The sequence below is a fragment of the Blennius ocellaris genome (genome assembly GCF_963422515.1).
Source record: "Blennius ocellaris genome assembly, chromosome: 14".
Lineage (NCBI taxonomy): Eukaryota > Metazoa > Chordata > Actinopteri > Blenniiformes > Blenniidae > Blennius > Blennius ocellaris.
Genome location: NC_137663.1, coordinates 2,891,099 through 2,917,556, shown reverse-complemented (window position 1 = coordinate 2,917,556; position 26,458 = coordinate 2,891,099).

Genomic DNA, 26,458 nt, shown 5'->3' with positions numbered 1-26,458 from the left:
ATCAGATGAGGGATTTGTAGACGTGGAAGTGGTTTTTCTCTTTTATTCTATTTTTGGGAAAAGTATAAATATTGTTGCAGTGATGAAATTGTAGGATTTAAAAAGGAGGGGGGGGGGGGGGGGGGGGTTCAGTTTTCTCAACAATCGAATGTTGAATGTTTGACCTGGACTCGAGCTGGGGTCCAAACCTAGATGATCAATTAAAAAGCATTAGGTGTGTAGATGTTGTTCTTTTCACTGTATTTTTAATTAAACCCTCAACTTTAGGATTCATTCACATTTAAATTAAGAAAATGTTTCAAACACTAAAAACTACAGTTGAATTATTTTCTATACATGACAATAACATTTTTGTATATGTTGGGATTTATGGTTGGTTATTAGCATTAAAATGACTAAGTAATAGATTACTGAAAGTAATAAATCACTGGAAGTAATTTATGAAAAATTTAACTTATTAATGGAAGTAAAATGTCATTCACTCATTAACAACTCCTAGATTCATTGAGTAATTACTCAAAAGTTAATAAATTATCAAAAAAAATGTATTAAAGGTATAGTAGAGGATTTTCTTCTTCCGGGTGGATCATCAAAATAACTGGTCCTCCCAATTGTCAATCATTCTGGTGATATATGACGTAAGCCCGTCGTACGTGCTCGTCCCTGCGCGCAGCTCAGTCCACACGGTTCTCATCATGCCGCTGGCCGACCCGACGCATTATTCTCCCACATTTTTACACAGTTTCACCCCCTCTGGTGCAAATCTTCTTGTAAAGTGAGCTTATGTGAGCGATGCCGACTTATGACTTGTAAACAGAGCGTGCACGAGGAGAACTGGGCTCGTCACGTCTCTCGCACACGTTTTAGTAGGCGTTCCGTCTCGGGAGCAGGTACAGTGTTGCGCATGCGCATTTTTTTCAAACGGTGGAGAGGGCGGTTCTTTCCTAAAATTCCTGAAAATCCTCCGGTATACCTTTAATGAAAAATGATAAATTTGAATAAATTGATTATTTATCAAATAATGGAAATAACTGGAAATAGCTAATACCAAAATATCCATCTCCATTTGTAAAAAGGGTTATTTAAGTTAGTTAATATTCCTGTACAAAATATAACAATCTTAAATAACAAGGAAGGTGTGAGCTTCGAGCACAGACTGTTACAAACCAGTGAATTGTCAACAATTAATACACAATAATTACCAGGAATCGATTAATTCAGCTAATAGGCATTTATTCACCAAAATGCATTAAGTCATAAATAATTCAGAAATAATTTCATAAAACAACACAATCAAGTAACAAACATCATCAAACACGGAGATCTAATCTACTAAACAGAAAACACTATGTACAAAGAAAGAGGGTGTGCGTGCGTGCTGTGTGTGTGTGTGTGTGTGGGTGGGTGGGTGGGGGGGGTGTCTGAGTGGGGATGTAATGACCTCACGTGTCCACCAGGTGGCGGTGGACCTTGGAGGGTCAGTGTGAGTGGGTGTAACGACCTCGAATGGACATCAGAGGAAGGCAGGCGTCTGGCTCGGGGCGATGGCCGTGACGACCACTTGGGGCGCGCGGTGGTGCGCGGAGAGAGAGTGCTCGATGTGACCACCAGGCGTAAAGAGCTATTGCGATGCCCCACACAGCCACTAGAGGCAATCCCTGTTTCTGGGGATGCGGCGGTTGTTTGGTCACCAGATAAACAAAACGTCCGTCGTGCGCATGCGCGGGGGACGCTTGTAGCAAGCAGTCTCACCGAGGCCGAATCATTACTGTAACGCCAGAGTTTAACTGGATGTTGAGACATACAGTCAAACTCCGGTGGCGACACGGATGTATCACGGCGGCACAAGTTAGCGGTTCGGATGCTAAATGTGGCTATGAGGAGAGCTTATCTTGATCAGTTAACACATGCAGTGGCAGGAGGGGTTAATGAAGGAGAGAGAGAGAGAGAGAGAGAGAGAGAGAAAGATAGTGAAAAAGAGGAAGAAAGTTCTGGCAAGGCTCGGTTCCATGGCTCGGTTCTCCACCCACAGATCTCCTCAGAACTCCGGTTCTGAGGGGGAAAACCAGAGTCCCGAGCTTGCGATGATGCACGTGGCACAGCACTGTCCGTGAGCTGGGCTTTCGTAGGGCCCTTGCTTCGCTGCAAGGAAGCCTCAGGTTTGCAACGGTGTGGGGTTCATGTGGTCCACTTTGTGCTCTCTTGATCTTCCCGGTGACGCTCCCTGCTTGGAGACCAGGTTGAGAAGTGGGGGGCAGTTGGTTACAAGCTGGGTTTCACCAAGTTTTCCTTTCAGACACCCGCTGTGTCCGGGTCGGGCTCCACCAATGATGGGGCTTTTCCAACCTGGGGATTGTGGCCCTGTAGTCCCCCCATGCTGTTTTATTACGTTCTCATTGTTCTTGCAGCCTGCTCTCTTGGGAGAGAAGTGCTTGAAGGAGAGCATGGATTCTGGGCCCAACATTATCAAAAAGTTCTCATGTTGGAAAGAGAAGCGGAAGTGAATCAATGAAATTAGTTTTTTCTGAAGACAGGTAAGGTAGCATGTTATTAACCACGCCCACTTTAACGTTCTGCAATTGGAATTTCACAGCTGAAAACACAACTTTTTGGAAAACATTTTCCAGGGTGGAACTGTTTGAAATGGCTCTAACTCTGTCTCCATGGAAACCAAGCAAACACAACGTTTCAGAAACGCTGCCGGTGGTCTTGTGCACCAACGGCCATAGTAAAGAATTGTATTGCACGTGTTCAATGGATTGTCAGTAACAAATGATAATGATAAATTGGTCTGCATGTAGCCCTTGAACGATGACACAGCCCCTAAGTCCCCCCCTCCCCAGTAATGAACACACATGCCCTTTTCTACTTCTGGCCTGTCATTCTCTCTCAACCCTGTCACTTTGTATTTAATTCATGACACACACAACTTGACACCCACGAGAAGATTTTTGTTGTTTTGAAAAGCTGCTCGTCAAAAAGGAAACAAAGTGAGCATCTGCAGTTGTGACGTGATGTGATTTCCTTGAATATTGAGTACTACGTCCAAACAGCCTGCCTGTTGTGACCGACATCACTCAGAGCATATTAAAATGGATTTGTGTCTTGTCCCCACTCAGCCAGCTCGTGACTCATAAAGTCGGCACCAGTCATCTCATTGAATTAAAATGTCAAAAGGTTACATTCCCACACCTAAGCTTCTTACACAGGGAGCTGCTGAAGACCTCCAGGATAAACTCCCATCAGAAGGTCTGTTTCAGACACAAACTGCTTTTGAGCTTGTTTGACGACTGAATAACAGATCGCTCCCCGTTGCCTCCGCAGCATCACTTAATGACTACATCGCTTTCTATCAAGTCACAGGAGGATTTTAAAGTTCATCATTATATTAAAAAAAACAACAATATTTCTGCCAGTCAGTTAAAAAGTGACCTGCTGTTTCAGACGAGAGATCCTGAATCCACGGGTGGAAAACGCCACGTTTTCAAAAGTAGATTGACGTAGCACGTAAGGAAAAACTAAAAACATTTTTATTTTTGGCAATATTCTAAATCAGACCATGCATAGATGTGTTGATTGGCTTCACTGTGATGTTCCACAAAGTGAAGACACATCTTTTTTGTGTTTCCATTGCAACAGCAGAAACACTGAAAACAATGTAGTTTTCATGCGGGGCCCCTAGTCGGCACTGTTATTTGTTTTTGTAATGAAACCACACACATATGCATCAGAGGACAATGGGCTCTAAACATGAACAACAGGAGAACACAGACATTCTAGTGGACAAGTTGGATTGTTATTACTGTGACTGTCAAAATAAAAGTATCAAGTCCCAGGAGAATATGGACTGGGAGTCATGACACCACGGAGGAAACTTTGTTCTGATTGTCCATGCAATTGCGAATATGTTGACGGACACTTTACCAGGTACCGACCAAATTCCGTACTACGTAAATTCAGTACTACCGAGTACCTGTACAGAGTATCATGCATTATTAAGAAAAAATACTGTGTAGTTGTAATTAAGGGTTTTTATGTTGAAGAATCAACTGCAACATTACAATACAGTTAAATGTTGATTTCGTGTATTTGTTAAAGTTTACATATTGAGAAATGTTGGGATCTCACAGGACCACAGAAAGTTTGTTCATTTCTCATGAAAGACAATCTTCATTTGTCATGATACAGTCATGACATAGTCATGACATGTGAATCTGCCTGAACATCACACCCAGCAGGAGGACCCGCAGACACTGCAGTCTCATGGAACCCCCCCCCCCCCCCCCCCTTTCTGGTCAAAGGACTGACTTCCCCCCATGCACTCAACCAGTCATGATTGGTTGAGGCTCCCAGGATTCGACATCTTTGAATTCCCCCTCCTTCATCAAAAACCTTGGGAAGAAATTCTCTTCCAGTCTGCTCCCGGGTCTTCTGGCCTCTATGATCCTTATGGGGTAAGAAATCCTGACCGAAATAAATATGTTAAACTGAAAATTTAGCAATATTTTATTAAACATTTATTTGAACTTTTAACAAATGAACATTTATGAGCACATAAACACACAATGTACCAAAAATTGGTATAGTTGAGCACCAGGTATCAATTCCCAGGTATCCGGTATCGGTACCGTTGTGGCAGGACGAAGGATGAGGCAGAGCTGAATCTTGGAACACGTCTTTATTGTAGCGAACACAGAACTGGACTGGCACAGCCCACAAAAGCCCCAGTGCGGGAGAGCCCAAACCCCGCCCCACTACCCAGAGTCCTTTGGGGTGAGAGGCCTGGCTCCTAGCAACCGCCACACCATATCGGTTCAAATGTGAAAGGTACCCATCCCTTCTGACATCTCAGCGTAGGTCTAAGAGCCCTGTTATGCTTTCTGCTCTAAAATAATTGTTACAGAAATCTATCTTTCCGGATTGGCGCCTCTTGCGGTCCGGCTTTAGCCCACAGGCCTCGTGTTTGTCGCTCCTGTGTTGCAGCATGCGAGCATCGCCTCAATGCGTCCTGCAATGCTACCTTCTCTCCCTGTTGGCTTTTTTCTCAGAGGTGCTCTTCACTCACTGTGCTTTTGGGTAAACAAGAGAGCAGAGGAGGTACAGGCATAATCTGACTTGCTGCCCCCTGAATTAATCCTGTGGCAGGATATTCAGACGTTAATTCACTGCTCTTATATGATTCCGTAATATCACAAATTTTGTAGAAAAGGAGGACGGACTGTCCGACTTGGAGGCTTCAAAGTCCCTGAGAGAAGTGATGAAGAATGAAAGTAGAGCTGGTTATTTTTTCTATAATAGCATCGTGATGAATCTCCTTATGAAATCTGAATCTGCTCTTTTTCCTTTTGCTAAATCGTTTTCCGGTAGTTCCAAATGCTTCGATATAAATAACTGTGGCTATATTTGTTCAGTTCGTAGTCAGAACATCGTGGCACATTCATATTGACTCTGGGTTTTTCTGTTGGTAGACAAGTCTTAAAAAAGGACAATATTGAAACGTTGTATTCAGACTCACCACACCTGCTTTTCACAAAGAGAAGTGGAAGTATATGTATCAGGTGTTTTGAGTTTCAGACCAGGTGATCCCATGCTCTCCGGGTAAATGATGTCAAATTAGCCCGAATGCAGCTCTCGTTGTGAACACGTTAATATCCCAATGTTTGAGTGGAATATGGTTGTTTTACTCCGCTGGAATGATTATAAGCTGTTTTTCTCTAACGGCTTTTGAGCTCCGACTAGTGGCAGGGAGCTGCATGATATTCAAGTGACAATGTTTTCAAGTAAAAAACGAAAAACTTTCATTTTGGAAGTCCGTTTACAGCGTTTAACGGGGCTTGGAGCAACTGAAAAAGGCAACGTTTTGATTATGGCTCCCAAGGTGGAACTTTTTGAAAATGCTCCAACTCCACGGAAATGGGCCAATACACACCTTTTTTGAAATGCATCACATCGATGGACAATAACAGTAAAGCAATATTTGAAATCTGCTTTGTATTTATGACTCATCTTCCTTGTATTTTTATATTCACTCTATTTTCATATTTATATTTTAAATTATGTTCAGTCCGTCTTCTGTGTTCAGTAAATGTTTGCAAAGTTGCTGATTAGTCGAGATCAGTTCCTGCTGGCATGTCCACAGATCCACAGGCAAAATTGAATCGAACTGTTTACAGGCTGATGTGAAGGGGCTGCAGATGAAGTGTCCCAAGTTAGTGCATTCAGTTTTCAATATTGATCCATTTAATTTGCATACTTTTGCTGTACTGTGAGGCAGTTGTGAAGCGAGCTGAGCCCACAGTGCTGATTCAGGATCAATTATGTGAGGAAATGTGGAGAAATAGGATTTGGGTTTGTAATAATTCTAGTTACAGATGTTAATTTTTGTCTCTTTCCCATATAAATTATTGCAAACACATGATAATCTAACCTGCTTTGCTTGCAACTAAAATGTTTTTTTTAATTTGATTAAGTGTAAATTAGATTAAATCTTCAGTTTTGGCAAAAGTTCAGTTGTTGCATTTAATCGAGTTATTTACAGAATTAATTTTAATTAAGTACCATCGATACAGTCTGAGTGCTTTTGCTTTTTTCTCTCTACTTTTTTCATACTTTCACTTGCTAAAGTGATGATCACCCCTCTCTGAAACTTAAAAGTCTATTCATCATTTAGTTTTGCTCATTTAGGCTCCTTTTACACAACAACGTTCTGAAAAACGACATCCATTGCCACTGGAATGGCAGAAACATGAAAAGCAATGTAATTGCCATGCCAGGCCACACATTGGCGCTATTGTTTGTTTCTGTAATGAACTCACACAACATTAAATAAGTGGAAGAGTCTGGTGATTAAGGATTTGTGCATTCATCACAAAAACCCACACACTTCAGTTTGAAATGCAACAAGCAGCGCCGTCCATAGTGCAGCAGTAGCTGGAAGCTGGGCTGTGTGTCTGGAGGTGTCTGGAGCTGCAGGCCCTGTGTATCTGGAGGTGTCTGGAGGTGTCTGGAGCTGCAGGCCCTGTGTGTCTGGAGGTGTCTGGAGCTGCAGGCCCTGTGTGTCTGGAGTTGCAGGCCCGGTGTGTCTGGAGGTGTCTGGAGGTGTCTGGAGCTGCAGGCCCTGTGTGTCTGGAGGTGTCTGGAGCTGCAGGCCCTGTGTGTCTGGAGGTGTCTGGAGGTGTCTGGAGCTGCAGGCCCTGTGTGTCTGGAGGTGTCTGGAGCTGCAGGCCCGGTGTGTCTGGAGGTGTCTGGAGGTGTCTGGAGCTGCAGGCCCGGTGTGTCTGGAGGTGTCTGGAGCTGCAGGCCCGGTGTGTCTGGAGGTGTCTGGAGGTGTCTGGAGCTGCAGGCCCTGTGTGTCTGGAGGTGTCTGGAGTTGCAGGCCCGGTGTGTCTGGAGGTGTCTGGAGGTGTCTGGAGCTGCAGGCCCTGTGTGTCTGGAGGTGTCTGGAGGTGTCTGGAGCTGCAGGCCCTGTGTGTCTGGAGGTGTCTGGAGCTGCAGGCCCGGTGTGTCTGGAGGTGTCTGGAGGTGTCTGGAGCTGCAGGCCCGGTGTGTCTGGAGGTGTCTGGAGCTGCAGGCCCGGTGTGTCTGGAGGTGTCTGGAGCTGCAGGCTTGGTGTGTCTGGAGGTGTCTGGAGCTGCAGGCTTGGTGTGTCTGGAGCTGCAGGCTCGGTGTGTCTGGAGCTGCAGGCTCGGTGTGTCTGGAGCTGCAGGCTCGGTGTGTCTGGAGCTGCAGGCTCGGTGTGTCTGGAGGTGTCTGGAGCTGCAGGCCCGGTGTGTCTGGAGGTGTCTGGAGGTGTCTGGAGCTGCAGGCCCGGTGTGTCTGGAGGTGTCTGGAGCTGCAGGCCCGGTGTGTCTGGAGGTGTCTGGAGCTGCAGGCTTGGTGTGTCTGGAGGTGTCTGGAGCTGCAGGCTTGGTGTGTCTGGAGCTGCAGGCTTGGTGTGTCTGGAGCTGCAGGCTCGGTGTGTCTGGAGCTGCAGGCTCGGTGTGTCTGGAGCTGCAGGCTCGGTGTGTCTGGAGCTGCAGGCTCGGTGTGTCTGGAGGTGTCTGGAGCTGCAGGCCCGGTGTGTCTGGAGCTGCGGGCTCGGTGTGTCTGGAGCTGCGGGCTCGGTGTGTCTGGAGCTGCAGGCTTGGTGTGTCTGGAGGTATCTGAAGCGGCAGTGGCCTACTTTGAGGATGTGATCCATGTTTAATGTCCCTCCGCTGCGCTCGGTGGCAGGCGGGGGACATGTTTTGTCACGGTGTCGTCTGGGTGTTGGCACATTCTTGTGAACATAAGAAAGTATAAAATAATGCATGAGAGGAACGTCGCTTCCCGTTCCCGCTGCTGTTTTCCCCACGTTCGCTTTCAGCCTGGATCAACAGACCCGTTACGCCCGCAGCTGCACTTTTCCTCACACATGTCGATGAGTACGTCTGACATTTATGCTCTTTTATCAGTGATGAATTAATCAGGTTAATTAATAACCTCATTGGGATAAGTGCTGATGCTGGCATGTCAGGCAGCTGATGTTTGGAGAAGGTGATGTGGAGGAGAGCTGGCACAGCATTAACAATAACCAACACCACTCCAGTGTGTCCAATCAAACACCAGCATGATGCAGTCCAGCTGGTGGCTCGGCTCGTCTCCAGAGAGAAGTCTAATAAAACAGAGAATGTATATTTTATAAATTCCAGAATTGCTGAGAAGAGCATCATGCAAAGTTTCCATCTCACCGCTGTAATAAAAACAGGTCATTAAAGATTAATGCAAATAATGTCCCTTTAGGTGGAGCTTTATTCAGAATCGGTTCTGTGTCGACTGCAGCACAAAGGAGAAAATAGCAAAGGAAATAAGATTCAGGCTTGATGTGAGGAGGTGCACCATGCAAACAGTCCTTGCCACAGAATTGAACCAGAATCTTCTCATTGTGAAAGGAGCGTGCTAACTACTGCACCATGTGTCTTTCAAACAATAACGTTGGTTTATACAAGATCTTTCATCTATGATGATGATGGTGTCCTGTGTATGTTTAAATACTGGTCAATGTTGTCTTTTTCTGCTTTATTTTGTCTGTTGCTGGTCTATGTTGTCTGTTGCTGGCATCATGATGAAAAACAATAATTGCTAGTTTTTCAAATAGTAGGAATAAATAAAACTCATTTCTTTTCACAATAAGAAGCCGTGACTCAATCTAAATTAGATCCAGTATCTGCACTCTTCTTCACAGTGTTTTCAGTGTTTCATCTAAAGAACTTTTCCTGTTTGCCAGCATGTCTGACGTGTAGAAAAACATGTTTGAATGTATTTGTTGTGTCTGAAGTGATTAACATAATGCAGCTAATTAAAGATAAGCCTCATGTTTTGTCATAAGTGTGCATTTAAACAAAGTATTCCCCTGGCAGCGTGCTGCCGATAGAAGCTCTGTTCAGCAAAATAGATTTGATTTCTGACGCCGTCGGCTATGATTAATACTTAACCTCCACTAATGTCCCGAATTGTCTCATGTCTCCAGCCAACAATAATGCCAATGCTTTTCATGAGAGATGTGATTTGTTGTGAAACATGCAGCAGGAACCAGTGAGCAGACGTGCAAGTGAGGAAATGACTTCACTGGAGGCAAATGAAGAAATATTCAATCAGCTCATGCATTTGAACAGCTGTACGCCGACGACTCACTCTGTTAGGATATCAAATAACTGGGTTAGGAAAGAGCCTGGTGGTTGAAATGATGAGATCAGTGGAGGTTTTCAAAACTCTGCTGACATTTCCAGGTGACATAGCTTCCCTGCAGAGCTGCAGATCACATCCGTATGTGTTGTTAACGGGCTGGAGGCCTGTTGAGGACAGTTCTTGGTGGAGTCGGTAGCAGCGCAGCATTATCCTGCTCAGATAACACAAAACAGTTAATGCAGTGAAGGATGATGGGAAATTCAATTCAATTAAAATAAAATTCCTTAACACGTTCAAATATTCCGATATATTTGGATTTCAACATTGTCAACACATCTTACCTTGTGATGCGGGGGGGAAAAAACTGTCAACTTAAATATTGTGATATAAAGTTATCATGTTACAAAAGGTGAATGGTTTAAACTTCTGCTTTTGTTTAATGCAGAATCATTTCTGCCAATGTTACTGATTTTGATAATACAATTTAAAATCTTCAATTGAGATATCGTTTTTTTTCCAGCGAACAATTTTTAACTTCCTGCATCACTTATTTTCCCATTTTAATTCTGTAACTTAATTTTAAACTCCTTGTTTTCATAACAACCTATTAATTTACTATGTTTAATTACTGTCATGATCGAACTGAATCTTCATCAGTACTGTGATTATCACACTGAGATGTTGGACATTTGAATGTCCCCATGGGGGATGAAATAAATATTTTTCCATGTATTCTACATTCACATCCCTCCTGTTCTTTTTATCGTAGCCTCTAGAGGTCACTGTTTGCATACAAACTGCCTTTTCTTGTTGTTTTGAATTGAACGCAATCAAGATACGAAGCCTGAAGGTCATTTCTTCTCAAGGCTGAAGCGTCACGAGTCACCAGGATGCATCGTGTTCAGACCATGAATGTTCTAATTGATAACGAGGCGTTCCAATGTTTCCAATGTTATTAAATATATTACCTTGCTTGTGTTTTTTATGTAGTAATAAGCTCCAATGTGACTGCAGATGTATTTTCATGTATTCCGATACATGAAAATACATCTGCAGTCACATTGGAGCTTAATGACATTACAGAGCAGCACATTTCTTTTTTTTTTTTTTTTACATGCTTTTCTAATTTTAATGAGCGGGATGTAATCATTCATGTGCGGCAGAAAGAGACAAGTTTTTTTTTTTTTTATCCAACAAGGTCTGTCTTTTTAATGAATGGAAATGTAATTATTTCACTGAAGTTAAACGCATGAATGGATGAGGTCGTCACTCCGCAGCACAATATGCTAAAGCTGAATGAAACCAAAGGTCACTGCTCTTCAATGAATATTGTTAATATTGATCGGCTGACAGATCGCAACCCGGCGCCTCTTTCACTGCCTCATTTTATGTGTTTTTCTAAAAATCCTGATGTCAATAATTAATACTTTGTGGTGGAGCAGATACACAGGCAGTATTTCTAAAAACACTCATTCTGGAGTGATAGGGGGAATACTGTGTGAACAATAACATGCAGTCAATGTTTGTAAGAAACCAAAGGATCAAGAATCTTTCACACTCAATGATTTTTGTCAGCAAAGTCATCCAAGAAAAGGTGAGATTTTTAAACTAATAATACACTAAACTAACACTGACGATGTTCATGATCATTTTCTAAATTTCCCTGGTGAATTTCAGACTGTTGTCACTGCTTGATTTTTGTCACCGAACTATTGTTGTAATTAAGATACAGTCGCCTCGGAGTCATTGATCGAACATGTTCTGTGAAACTGTCAGAATGCAATCGATCATCTTTTGGTTTTGCATCGCAGCATTTGCATATGTGCTGCCACTTTTGGGTTTAAGTTGTGGCTTTTGGGGTTTTTGTTGCAGCTTTTGTAATTGTGTTGCAAATTTTGCATTTGTGTTGCAGCTTTTGAATTTACTTTCTGGCTTTTTGTATTTTTGTTGCAGCTTTTGCAATTCTGTTACGTTTGTGTTTCTACTGCACCTTTAGAATTTAAGTTGTAGCTTTTTTCTTTTGTATTGCAGCTTTGTGCTTCTATTGTGTTTTTACATTTGAGTTGCAGGCTATTGTCATGGCTTGAAAGTCTTCGTCATTGAATTATTGTTGTAATCAGGAAACAAAAGAACGGTCAAAAGCACATCGGCTGTCTAACAAAGTTCAATTGATCAGCTTTTATTTTATATTGTGTGCAGCGACACACAAACTTACAAACACTCTCCAACTCTACTGTTTCAATTGGACATTATCGGGTTTTTTTCTGTCTGGTAGAAAGGAAATGGCTCTGTGCTGCACGCCACAGACAGAGGTCAGAGCGAAGAGACGGACTAACGTGTTGTTGATTTGTGTTGTCTGCAGGGATTTGGTGACAGTACAGAAATGATTGAACAGAATAGACTACAGCCAGCTTTATCCTTTAGGCAGCTCCTGGGATCAGATTGGGAATGGCAGCAGAGCCCTGATAACATCTGTCATCCTCACTGACACCTCGTTCAGAGACACCACACCTATAGGATGTGGGGATATCGCGTCGCCATTAAACGGATTCCACCTTGATCCAAAAACAGCACGGTTACACAAAATACCACAAGAAAACATCACATTTTCATGCTTGAAAATTGAACTGTGATTTTTCTTTTTGTGAGGTCATTCTAGTCATCTGGAGTGATCAAACGTCCTTCCCCCCAAAGCCACAACATGCAGATCAGATAAATAAATGTTTAAGAAAAGAAAAGCAATGCTGTCGCCTCTGATCTGTAGAGGGTGAAACCAGAGTGATCGACTTCTCTCACATTCCCCCAGCAGCACACGCTCACACACACTAGTAGATTCTAGTTGAGTGCCGCTATATTCCCTGTTTTAAAGATACTGCTATTGCCTGGCTATATATAAAACATTTAATACAAGAAACAACACAAATGCTAAAAGAATTGAGCCAAATCCAAAAAGTTGCAACACAAATGTAAAAACACAACACAAATGCAAAAAACTGCAACATGAATATAGAAAACACAAAAGCCACAGTCGCTTCTGCCATGTCAAAAATAACAATGTCAGTTCTTCCATATCATGCAGATTGTATAAATTCCACATTGTCTAATGTGTGAAATCTACAACCACCAAAATTCTATAATTGATGCATCGACTTTAGCTAATTCAAATCCCTCATTTCACTATTTGTTGCACACTGAACTTTTCATATCGATTCTGATTTTGGAGCAAACTGTGACAATTTGAATCCTTTGACGTGATCTCGACTGTCAGTCCTTTAAGCCTCACTGTCTCTCCTCTCTGCACCTTCTGATATTTTGACGGTGCCCATCTTCCATACTCTTCTTGTTGTTGTTCATTGTTCACTCTATCACACCCTGAGACACTGGAGGTCGTAGGACGAGCGGTTTCTCCCACCAGGTGTCTATCTGTCCGTGCAGCACCTCTCACATCCCGGCCTCCCATTGGTTCACAGTACAAGGAGCACAGTCGATATCATCACTCTCATTTTTACCGAGCTTAATAAGTTGTCTGTGAATATAGACCCGTGGGTCCACTGCGGCGGTCTGGTATTGATAACTGGATGTGTGTGGTGTTTTGTGTTCCTCTGTCAGTTAAAGCCTTGACTTCCTGCATCTCTTCATTGTAACCTCTGCAAATTTGGTCATGCGCTGCATCCTGCTTTGTCAAATTACTGTTACATTAGATGAAGGAAGGAAGAGCGGAAAACAAGAAGAAGGCGAAGACAGTGATTTGCCACCGTTAAAAATTTCAATTTTCCACCCCAGAGGAGGGTTGTTCCACATGAAAGAGAATAAAAATGCTGCTCCTCCAGAGAAACTGTCCTGAAAGCCATTTCAGGTTCTCGAGTTTTAAATAAATTCCGCACTGTGTGAATGTACTCTCTTTGATTTAGGCAGGGAATTGAAGGATTCCTATCTGGTATCTCTTCACATTGATTAATCAAGGTAAACTTTTAGACTGGATTTGTCCACATCATCATGATTTTCATTTTCATTTGTTTGCCTTTATATATTAAATAGGAGGCTGGAAAACACCTAAATTAAGTAAATAAATCTCGTGCATTCATGCGAACTTCCCCTTGTTCTATTTGGTCATAATATATTAAAAAAAACAGACAGGTGAAGGGAATAATGCTTTAGAAGAAGGCTCGATGGACAAATGGAATCATTACAGTGAGATTCAGTGCCACATTATGGTGGTGTGTCAATAGAGTCTGAGAATCTGTGAAACTGCAGCTCTTGGGGTGTTCTCTGTCTGCACAGCCATTATTAACAAAATAAATATTGGACGCTTGTGTACATTTTGATCCTTAAAACATTGTTAAAGGGACGGTTAATGTATAAAAACTCAGTCAGGAAGATAATACTCACCAGCGTCTCCATTCAGTCTTCCAGATGTTTAAGGATAGCTCGTCATCATTCTATCTCAGGCGACGACATGTCAACTGTAATTTTGATCGGATTGAATGGACTTTGTGTTATGTACTTCACCCCGCAGTGAGCTGCTGGTTTCTCACCGGTGGCGTGCTGGAGAGCCTGGCCTGTTTGTGCACTCACTGTTGGCCAGCTAATGCTAATGTTGCTTCCTGGATGTGTCACGCTTGTTGAGATGGATCAGGAGCACGAAAACTCCCATTAATACATAGACTCCCTTGTCACTAAATACACTATGTGTGATTTTATAGTCACTTAATGCAGATTATAGTAATATATTTCCTGCTGGTTTGTAAATTCCATCCATCTTCTGTCCAGTTTTATTAACCTCTGGTTGTGCTGCCTGGAGCAGAAGAGATGTGACAGGATGGAAAGGTCATCAGTCCATCACAGGGCAAACAGAGAGACTGAGGCCTCATTTACAGGACGAGGTTTAAAGTGAAAAGACATTGTTTTGGAATTTCCTTCTCAGATAAGTTTCACGTTTACACGGCATTTGAAAACCATGTCTGTTCACAGAAATGCTGAAAACAACATTGTCAGCATGTTGGGCCTCTAGTTGGTGCTGTTGTTTGTTTTTATAATAAAATCACACACACACGCACGCACGCACGCACGCACGCACACACACACACACACACACACACACACACACAGCAGAGAACAATGGGCTCTAAACATTAACAACAGGAGAACACAGACATTCTAGAGCACAGACGACCAAATGGGATCGTTATTACAGTGACTGTCAAAATAAAAGTACCAAGTCCAGGAGAATCTGGACTGGGAGTCATGACACCATGGAGGAAACATTGTTTTGATTGTCCAACGACTGAGCATGTGCAGAACTAATAGTTATTATGGCCGTGGTGTGCATGTGCAGTTGCAGTTTTTCAGAAAATTGGCATTTTCTCTTGTTTCTACAGAGACAGAGTTTGAGCATTTTCAAAAAGTTCCAAATCAACATGGAATGCTTTGAAAATGACTCCGAGCACCATTGTATTAACGGAGATGTAAAATGCGAATTTTCTCAAAAAAGTGTCATGTAACCAAGTCCTAAAAGTCACACATTCACACCCACATTTGTATGGGTGTGAGGGAACATGAAGGAGGGAACGATACACTTCTTTAGTCTGTGGGAGAAAACCAGAACACATTGAGAAAAACCATAGGGAGAACATGCAAACTTTACACACAAAAGGGCCCAAATGTGCAAAGTTAGACATTTGTTTGTTTTGCTTTCAGGTGAGAGTGCTAGAAAAAAAGAGAGAGAAAGAAAACCAAATAAAGAAAAAAGAAAAAGAGAGAGTGCTAGTCATAAACCTCTTTTCAAAAGGCCTATAAAACAAAGTCAAAATGTCGCTTGCATGAGTGCAAACTTGTATTTCTGGGGTAGATGAGATCCTGCCAAAGCTTTTAACATGTGTTCAACATGGAACGACGTGTTCTTGTTATCGTCTGCTCGAGCAATTTGTCAAAGCTGGCTCTGCTAGCAATTCACCCACAAACATCCCTCCAACTCTGCCCCACTGCTGCAGCCTGCCACAACCTCAGCTTGTCCAATTCTTCACAGCTCCACTCCGACTGCACTCCTTCTCCCACTGCCTCCCTCTCAAATAACATCACATCCAAAACCTCAGCAGCAGCTTCAAAGGGATCCGTAGCTCCGGGCCATGGTCCACTTCCTACATGCTGGGCACTGTTCTTCATTCTGCCAATGTTCTGGTCATCAATCCACTGACTGTCGGCTCTTCTCCTTCCTGGCTCATCAATCATGAAATGAACTTCTCCCTTCAGTGGAAACAGCAGAATCCACTTCCAATTTTTAGTGGGGAGTGAAAATCCTCCCTTTTCACAGACTATAGTACCTCCAGTAATTTTCTCCACAATCGCAATGTGGGTGATTGCGCCAAGCAGCAGGGAGATTGTTACAGTACAATCTGACCTTTAGCCTGTGATTCTTACTTTATCTCCTCCTTACTCATGTGAGTGTGCTGTCTCACTATAGTATAGTTGAGTGTCTACTGAATAGGACAGATTTTGGCCTGCTGTCAGTTCTGTATGTTCAAGTAGCCAAGTGGAATATTCCTGAAATATTCCTACAGTGATAAAACGATGGGCTCCTGGCAGATATGGTAGTAGATTATTGGATTGATAGATGTAAAATTAGGTAACAGAAGGTCAGTTGGATCTTTGGTTGAATTGAAGGCTAATTCTTCAGCAAATTAGATATGTAGGTTTGTTTTTGGATAGATAGACTTGTTGGTCTGTCAGTCCTTCAGTATTCCTATCCTTGGATTTGGATAAACTGATCACTTGGTCTTTGGATAGATGAATTGGCTTGTCTTGGCATCAAGTGGTCAGTCAGTTTTGGTGTTGACCAATGAGTTGTTCTCAAGAACAACTCATTGGTCAACACCAAAACTGGTAGACAGGTCAGTTGGCCTTCGGTCATTTGTTGTGTTAGGATATACAAGACCAAGAAAGTTTGCTCATTTCTCGAGGAAAGACAATTTTCATTTGTTTTGATGCAACTATCATGACGTGAATTCTGACTCAGGAATGTCATTGAGTATCACTCACAGCAGATTGATTGAGGCTCTCAGGATTTGACACCTTCGAATCCCCCAACTTTCATCAAAACAGTTGGGGCGATTCTCACAAAAAGGCTTTTGTTCCTGTTCTTCGACGGAGGATGGTTGCTGAAGGCAGCTCACCCAACGTTAGCATACAGCTAACACCAGAGGCCTGCAGGCAAGGGCCTGCCACTAAAAGCCTCAACTCCTCTGCTGACCCGACCACGAGGGTCAGACCTTCCCAGGACCCGGAGACCAGCACCCAGAGTCTGATCTCCCATCAACCAGGGAAACCAAGCAGTTCCTCCAGGACGGACCAGGGAAACGATGCCTCACAGAACTTCTTTGTGTTTCTTCAACCAGCAGGAAAACCATCACAGACCTGAGCGACCAGCTCCTCAGTCTGGACAAAAGGGACAACCAGGAGCTGCAAAGAAGGACTCCTGAATCATCAACTTCATCTTCTTCTCCTCAGCCTGCAGAACCAGCAACCACAGTTAGCAGGAGGTGCTAACTACAGGAGAAGACACCAGCTTCCCTCCAGCAGGACAACAACTGAACTCCTTCAAGGAAGTGGCAACAACAACTGGGCTTTACCTGAGATTAGTTAAACCTGATGCTATGATAGAACTGTTTAACTTTATGAAGATGTGTTGATTCTGTTACAGTGATTGAGTTCTATAGATAATGATATTAGGAGCAGTTATCAACCTGTAAACCAACGTTAGCTCTGCCACAGACACAGGGTCTGCATGCTAATCTTTGCTTTACTAACTAGTTAACTCACAATCCTACACATATCACATCAAAGACAACATCACACAGTAACTGAACACCATCTGACGACTCCTGACGTTTTACAAAACAAGTCTCATTCACATCAAGTCATTCTAGAAATGGTCCTTTAACAGAGACACACAGGAAGCAGATGCTACGGCTAGCTTCTATTGTTCCATTGCTATCAGCACATGGTGGAGACCCAGGACAGACTTCCTGTTCTCTGATAACCTCCATTTGGAATGTAGTTTCTTGTGATCCGCCATCTTGTTTTGTAGTTCCATCACACGTCTCACACACACACTCCCTCCACCTCTCTCTCTCTCTCTCTCTCTCTCTCTGTGTATATAGGTAGTTAGAATCTGTGTTTTATTTGTTTTCATTGTAAATAAATATATTGTTTGGAATCATACTTGCTGTTTTATTAATGTGCACAAAGGTGAATGAAATGTCGACCTCTTCTGTGTCAAGAACTCAAAAATTCTTCAAGCTTTACTGTTAATTCAGGTAATTGTAATTCATTTAACTATTAATTCAAATTCCTGATGAACTGTTTAGTACTTATGAGACTGATAGAACTGAATTTGCTATCATTTCCTGTTAAGACAGGTGGAGCTCCGAGGTTCTGATACAGATCAGATAAAATTTTCAATAACATAATAACTATCTTGGATAATTATTAATAATTATCAATAGCCAAACACAACATATATGGTACCTAGTGATCCTTATGAGATAAGAAATCCCTCCCGTTGAATCAATGGATTTGTTGGTCGGTGTTTAGATAGATGAATCGATCGTTTGGTGTTTGTACAGACAGATTGGTCGATCGGTGGATTGCTCGGTTAGGCCGGTTGTCTTTCAATCGCAAAGTTGTAGGATTGATCCCCTATCTCCTCCAGTCCATGTCAAAATGTCATTGAGCATAACACTGAACCCCAAATTGCAGATCATTTGCAAAATTTTTGCAAATTATTGCAGTTGCTTTTTCTGCTTTTTCAGCGATGATTCAGAGATGCAGTAGTGAAGGGCTCAAAGCAGCTCAGAGCTACTCATTGATGACAAAGTGTTGCAAGTTGGCAGTTTAGGAAGTGGTAGTTTCATCAATAAATTGAATTGATTGAATAGCAATCACTACCACTTCAATGGGAAACATTTCCCCTCTGCTTATTTCATACATTTCCACCTCCCTGATAGGATTTGTTTGGGTGCAGGTGGATTATTTAAAACCAAATTAAATTCCAAACAGTATAAATATCTCCAAGAATGAAATGATGTGACAGTCGAGTAAAATAGACATGGAGCTGTAACAGTCGAATGTATTGGAGAGACAGGTAAAATATTAAGTATTTACAACAAGTATGCTGCGCTAAAATTAAGCTGCTTTACATGAGGCAGAGTTTAATACCAAAGGGAATTTCAGGTCTTCGTGATCAGAGGAGCTGCAGTGGGGCAGAGCGCAATAAAACTGATTACAACCACTGACAGGTCAAGGGAAAAACATAAACTCTTTATCATGGCCCATGTTGGTCGAGCAAGTTTTGTCCTCCAAGTTGATGTTTTACAAGTATAGAAAGTGAGTTGCAGACTGCAGTTGTAGCTCTTCTTGGATCGTCTCAGTCAATGGTCAGCATGACGACTTACAGAACAGGAAGTGGTGAATTACACAAGTGGTCATAAATATATGGTGCATTTGTGATTGTACATTTGTTCTGAAGATCCTGAGCCATTTGAGTTTTTTTTCTATTGCATCATCTTTGGGGAAATGTTAACGTCCTAATATTGGCAATCAAAAACTCATAATTTCTTGACTGTACTCGGCAGTGTTTTTATCCGCCGTGGGAAACGAGTGCACTGCTGCAGCACCGCTCTGCCTTCTGACAGCCAGACTACACTGCAAGTGGAGGAAAATTACTGTGTCACTGTGAAAAACAATCGGTGCGGTGTGGTGATTGACTCTATGACTTTTTGCTGTGAGTTTGACAAATAGCTTTGTAGATCTGGGTGGATTTCTAGTGTAACAAACGTATATATAACATAGTTTTTTTTCTTCTAGCGAGCAATGATTGGTTATTTCATTGGTGGTACATCCTGGAGGTGCTTGCCTCAAACTTTTATTGCGGTCATATAATTGAAACTAGTATTGGTATTCATGAGACTATTGAACAGCTTCAGGTAATCCATGATTAAACTTTTCCCAACAGTTTTTAACCAAACCAAAATTCCTTGGTTGAGGAAACTAAAGATACAGCTAAGCTTTAGATGCTTCCTCTTAATATTCCATTTCAATTTTTTAGCAATTGTAATTTGAATTGTATAGCACTAAGTAGAACACTGCCATTTCAAGGAAAACCAACAATTCCACATGAGCAAGCAAAAGCAATGGTGGAAAAGGACAAACTTCCCTTTAACATTCAATTCAGCAGAGATCCATGAATGCAGGAGGCTCAGATTTAAGGTTCACTACACATACTTTCATTCTTATTCCTCTTGGCTCCTGGTGGATGATAGGTATTCCATTAGCACTCGCCATCTCACCCTATTCCGTGCATTAACTTTTGCCACATAAGTCCTCTCTCCTCCAACTCTGACATTCTGGTGCATCTCCAGGTGGATCCCAGTCTCATATGTTGTGCTTCCTCTACTGGTTCCACTCAAGGGCCCTCTTGGGTCCATCTGGTTTCCTCAGCTTATAGCCAATCCAACTCCACAATGTTTTATCTCGCTGCCTAGTTTTTTCTTTTTGTTTTTTTTTAACAAAGCTCTTTTTTCTGAATCTTTTTGGCCCTCAAATCTGCAGAGGGCTCTTCATCTTCTTGTTGATGATCACCTGCATTTTCTGCTTCAATCCCTTTGTCAGCCTTCAGGTTTCTGAAACGTACAAGAGCACCGCTTTCATATTTGACCTGAAGATTCACAACTTTGTTTGGATTGTTGGTGCCGGAGACCGCTGTGCTGGTTTCAGCACCGTGAATGCGTGCCTTCAAAACACATTTCAAAACACATTTTCAGGGCCCATGCTTTCACCTAAAAACACATTTCTTACCTTGGGCTTCGAGTGTCTGGTTACATGATAATAGTGCTCGTAGCCACTGAAAAGACAACTTTTTGGGAAACAGCTCTCAAGCTGGAACGCTTTGAAGATGGCCGGGCTCCACCGCTGTGCTGAAAGCAACACTTTCTGAACGCTTGAGATCCGTATCCTTGTAGATGGTGGAAATGCTGATTCTCGTCATGTGACCACAGCCGGAGGAACTAGTAGTTCTGCACATGCTCAGTAGAGACAATCAGAACAAAGTTTCCTCCATGGTGTCATGACTCCCAGTCAGTGGTCTGGCCACTAGGATGTCCATGTTGTCCTATTGTTAATGTTTAGAGCCTCTCGTTCGCTTTATAAACATAATTCATAAACATGTAACAAAAGTGACAACTGAGGATGGGTAGGATGTGAAGATATGTTTGAGAGCAAAAGATAGAATCAAAACCGAAAAAAGCGATGACAAGCAATTTAAAAGCCAACATTAATAGATGAAATGTAACGCGAGCAGCATGAGCTCTGCTGCCGGTGCTTCAGGTGTCTCAGTCTTCAACTTCTACACAGCAAGTTTCCGAAGCTTCAAAAGGCTGAAAGAGAAGCACAAGATAAAAATACATCCAGAAGTCAATCACTTGTGCTCATCTAGTTAAGTGGCCCTTGAGACCTGGAAACAACTTTGAAATCTTAAATTAGGACAGGTACTAATGAACCACAGTGGTTTTCTCTCTCTGATGTGAGCACAGTCTCAATATTTTCTCTGTATTGGAGATTTTTGTGCAGTCATTTGTTTATTTTTTCACCACAAACTGATGCCAGAAACCCGTTTATACAACACCGTTCAACTCTTTAAAGCAATTTAGTTCACAAGCATTCTGCTGTTATCTAATACCACTAGGGAGGCTTCAGATTGGTCCCACAGCGTGACTGTGCCTCCGTCATAAAACAAGATGTATCAAAAACTGTCTTTAATGACAACCTCGTCACCCCAGAAACCCCCAAACGAGCAGCAGAAGACCCTGAGGCTGCTCAAATCCAAACAGGCTCCCCGAAGACCATGGAAACCACTTAAATGGCAAAAAGAACGAGAGTTCCTACTTTAATGACAAATGCTGGTCAAGGCCAGTGAGACCTTTATTACACTTGTTGCACAACTTGCAGTAAAGAGACGAATCAAAACATTGAACAATATTATACAATATCAGACCGCCATTAGTGGCGGTCTGAACTGGACGGGTCGGGCAGGCCTCAGTACCACCAGCTGGTCATACAACAGCACAAGATATAAGGTTCCATCCTGAACAGGTCGCCAGATGAAACCAGGGCCTTCACAGATCCCCAATAACGGTCCACTGAGATCTACGAGTCAGATTAGCTATTTTTTATTTTTTTACCTAGGATGGGTAGGATTGGGTACTAGCCAGTCAGAGTTAGGAGTAGGGTGGGTCATTGCGAGTCGAGTATTACTAATTGATGAATTTGACCAGATTATTTGACAATGAGCTCTGGACTCTGGACAATTTTCACTAAATAGAGTTGTCTATATATGCCAGTGTTTCTTTAAAAAAAAAAGAAATGAAAAAGAAAAAAAGAAAAGGTATTTCTAGGCTGCTTTAAAAAAATGGCAAAAATTGGACGTGGAGCCATTTCTCCGGGGAAATCAACGTCACTGACAGCGGGTCAAAACCCTGCAGCACTGAGCTTCTCCAGGAGCAGTATTTGGCACCTGTGTCAAGAAACCAACATCAAAATGTTCAAAAGGTCTGGCAATAGAAGCAAGTGGAGTTAGGTGACGTGGGCGAGAGGAGAGAGGTGTGTGTACCAACATAGAGCGTGAAACTGGAGGAAGTCGGAGCAGGTGAAACATTTGTTATGACAGCTGTCAGTCTGTGTGTAGAGAAAGAAAAACTCCCAACTCCCCTCGCCCGCCTGACTCTGCTTTCACAACTTCCGAATTGGTGACCCTGACATTTGAAAATGTCTGTTGTGTCAAGGTGATGGCTGAGGGCGCTATCGAAGCTATCGAAGCCTAGTTCCAGCTCTGTAGCAGCATGGTGCACAAGACTAATTACTTCCATGCTTCCACCAGGATTTGATTGAATTTAGCAGGATAACCAGCTCACGCAGTCTTGTAATACCAAGTTTTACCACAAGACGGTGCAGCGATAACTCTCTTGCTACAAGGAGCAACAGGTGATGAAACCAGTCAGATCAAGTTTGACACTGAAGCTCTTTGCAACATCGAACAGACAGTTCCTGGAACCGTGACTCACTAGTGCCACCCAGTGCACAAACATGGTAGTTGTTAAATTGTACTTCCTGTACCATTAAAGTCTGCCGAGGTTTGCAATTCATTCCATTTCCAATACTCTGTTCAGTGCCGTGGTCCCTGGGAGGCTCCCCGTCCGTGTAGTCAGAGTGTGTTGGATTCATCAGGTCTGAAGGCGACCGATGGCTCTTTGTGCCAATTCTTTTTTAGAATTTTTTTGTTTTCAATCTGGCTGTGATATAAGTACACTATAGCTTCTCCCTTCATGCCGTGCTGCTCCAAATCTCATATCCAGCTGACTTTGATGTGCATAAAAGTTGGCAGGTTGGGAAAACAGTTTAAAGAAATGACTAAATTATCCCCATCGGTTTGTTAGTAGCCTCATAGCATGGGGCGCTTAGAAATGTGATTAATGTGATTAAAGCTCAGGCAGGATGTCTGCTTTGATTAACTGATGGATCAATTAATCATCTCTGAACCGAAGCAGGATGAGCTGATTAGATTCCTCTGCACCGGCTGAAATGCTCCTCACAACTTTTGTTTCAAAGGCGTCATCGGCGTCATGCTTTATGTCGCCTAATCAAACCACATCATGTCTGTACGAGGAAACAGTGGCAATGTCAGCGCTAAGAACACCCAATGCATATTTATGAACGTCTTCTGTTTCATATTCCCATTTCTCATGTCAGAGAAAGTTTTACAAGAGCTGCTCATGCCTTGACAAATTACTGTGCGCCCATACTGTTGGGTATTGGAAGACGGCGGCAGAACTGTGTTGTAGACTGAACATCAGTGGATTTGTCGCAGACATCCTCAGTTTCAGTTTTGCCAAAGTTTGACACCGAGCTGGAGGGAATGTTATTTCAGAACTCGAACCGCTGAGAGGAAACATCAGAGAGTTCATGAAGCAGAAAAAAAAAAAACATATTTAAAAAGTAAGCTGGCACTTTGGTTCTTATTTTCTGTAAAATTTGTTTGATGGTAACACTTTTCAAAGAAGGACGATTGCGGAAAAATTCTTTGGTCTATCGGGAAGCGGCAGGATCTGAGCAGAAGGTGCAGCTAATGAAAGACAGAGGATGACAAATTGATTGGCTAATATTGAATCAATCTTCTTTGGCGCTTCCAACTTAGGAGCCGATCTCAGCTGACTGCCAGTGAAGGCAGATCATGGACAGGTTTTTCATCCCAGAGCGAACGTTTACAGACAGAAAGCATTTAAACAGCTTTGAATGCATGATTGTACTACACCTCGTCAGAATGCAGGACGATTGACAGTGACTCTCAGAACTCTGTTGTGGTACCAAGTAGTATTACACGAATAATTAAAACATTTTTTTATAAAGGGAATAAGAATAAGTTTTTATTGATACTTGATGACTTTTTAAAACATCTCAAACCTTTTTTTAGCAGTGGTGGGGTGCTTGCATGCCTAGTGCATGTGAATCTCCATCACTGACAACGGTTTGATACGAATCTCGATACACTACCAGCAATACGATACACTAGCCATTCATTGAATCCTCTGGCAATGCAATGCAATACGATACCATTCAATACCATTTCATACGAATTTCATATTTATTTGATGGCGATTCAATTCTACATAATGCAATACAATGCAATTTGGTGTGATAGGATACGGTTCAACATTATGTAAAGACATTATACCAAAAATGGAAAATGTTTGCTTCACTCTATGCTTCTTCTTTTTGGCCTTTTAAATGCTTTTCACAGCGGTGGGATTTGGAACCAGATTCAACATAAGGAATAGGAATCGGTTCCTCACATTTGGAACTGGTTTTACCACACTGTCACAACTTAAACAGTAAACAGTGAGACAACAACAATCACTGTCAATGAGTAACTTAAAGTGACACTTTTAATAGTGCAATGTCCATATTCCTGTCTGCCAGACAGATACTAAACATATACAATTAATACAAATAATAACCTTTCACAATTATGGTAGGTCTCTCACAACTGTTATTTAACTATTATTTGTCAGTCGCAGCTGCTGTAAACTGACTGACACTCCCTGAGTGTCTGACTCTCCCCGAGTCATATTCAATGTAAATAACACCGAAAATAAAATACAATTTTGAAAACATATATGTCCTCTCACTGCGAACACCTATCTTGGTGGTTTATTTCATTTGGCTTTTTTCCAGTTTTTTTTCTTCTTTTTTTTCAGAAAGACCAGTTAATCCACACGTTCATGAAAAAGCAGACTGCCTCTGCTGTTACAATAATGTAGTGATATTGTCAATATCATCTGCTTGTTCAGGTTGAGGATCTCATCTTCCTGCTTTATGCTGCTCTGGCAGACCTCCTGTGCTGTCGGACTAGCTTGTGGGAGAAATGTGCTTCCTGGCTGATGGTGCATTCAATGCGCCTCGGAAACCCAGCTTAGAATTTAAAACAATGTGAACAAATATAATGCGTAAAACTAATTTTCACAATGTATTTTTGGAAAAAGTACAACGTGAAAAAAAAACCGATGCAACCGTGGATTTTACCGATGCAGGCACGCAGTGACCAATGTACCTTGATTTCACCTGGAAATTGCACCAATGCACGCATCGTGCACAATCGTGCACCTTTGTATCTAGATACCAATTCATATTGATTAATCACACATCCATCACAATCCACATGCTTAAAGGACCCATATTTCGCTATATTTCATGTTTCACAGTCCATCCTATGCTCATGTGGGATAATAATTTGGGTGATACAGTATACAACAGTCAAAACTTGTGAAATTATAGTTATTTCTTGGACTGAGGTGACGTCACCTCTCATGAAACGGGTGGTTCTCAGCTCCTCTGCCTCCTCCACCCTCACGGAGACTGCAGCCCAGCTCACAGCTGCTTCCTCCACCCCCTCGGTGACGTAGCTAGCAGCTCAGGCTCGTAGTTGTAGTAATGTACTTACAGATCTCTGCGCCTCGTTAGTCTTTTATTGTGGGAATAGCAGCAGGTTTCAAGATGAGCTTCTGAGGAAGTCCAGTTTCAAAGTACCGTAGTTCTGGAAGCTTCTTTGGTGAAGAGTCGCTCACAAACAAACATTGTTTGTGGAAAAGGAAAAAAAAGTCCAGCCACATTCACTGCTGTGCTTCTTCTTTCAGCAAGACAAATAGTGTGGAACCATACTTGCACCTGAAAACATATTTTCTCCAGTGGACATGATGGTGAAAACACATTTTCTCCAAGTGGACATGATGGTGAAAACACATTTTCTCCAAGTGGACATGATGGTGAAAACACATTTTCTCCAGTGGACATGATGGTGAAAACACATTTTCTCCAAGTGGACATGATGGTGAAAACATATTTTCTCCAAGTGGACATGATGGTGAAAACACATTTTCTCCAAGTGGACATGATGGTGAAAACACATTTTCTCCAAGTGGACATGATGGTGAAAACACATTTTCTCCAAGTGGACATGATGGTGAAAACACATTTTCTCCAGTGGACATGATGGTGAAAACATATTTTCTCCAAGTGGACATGATGGTGAAAACACATTTTCTCCAAGTGGACATGATGGTGAAAACACATTTTCTCCAGTGGACATGAAGGTGAAAACACATTTTCTCCAAGTGGACATGATGGTGAAAACACATTTTCTCCAAGTGGACATGATGGTGAAAACACATTTTCTCCAGTGGACATGATGGTGAAAACATATTTTCTCCAA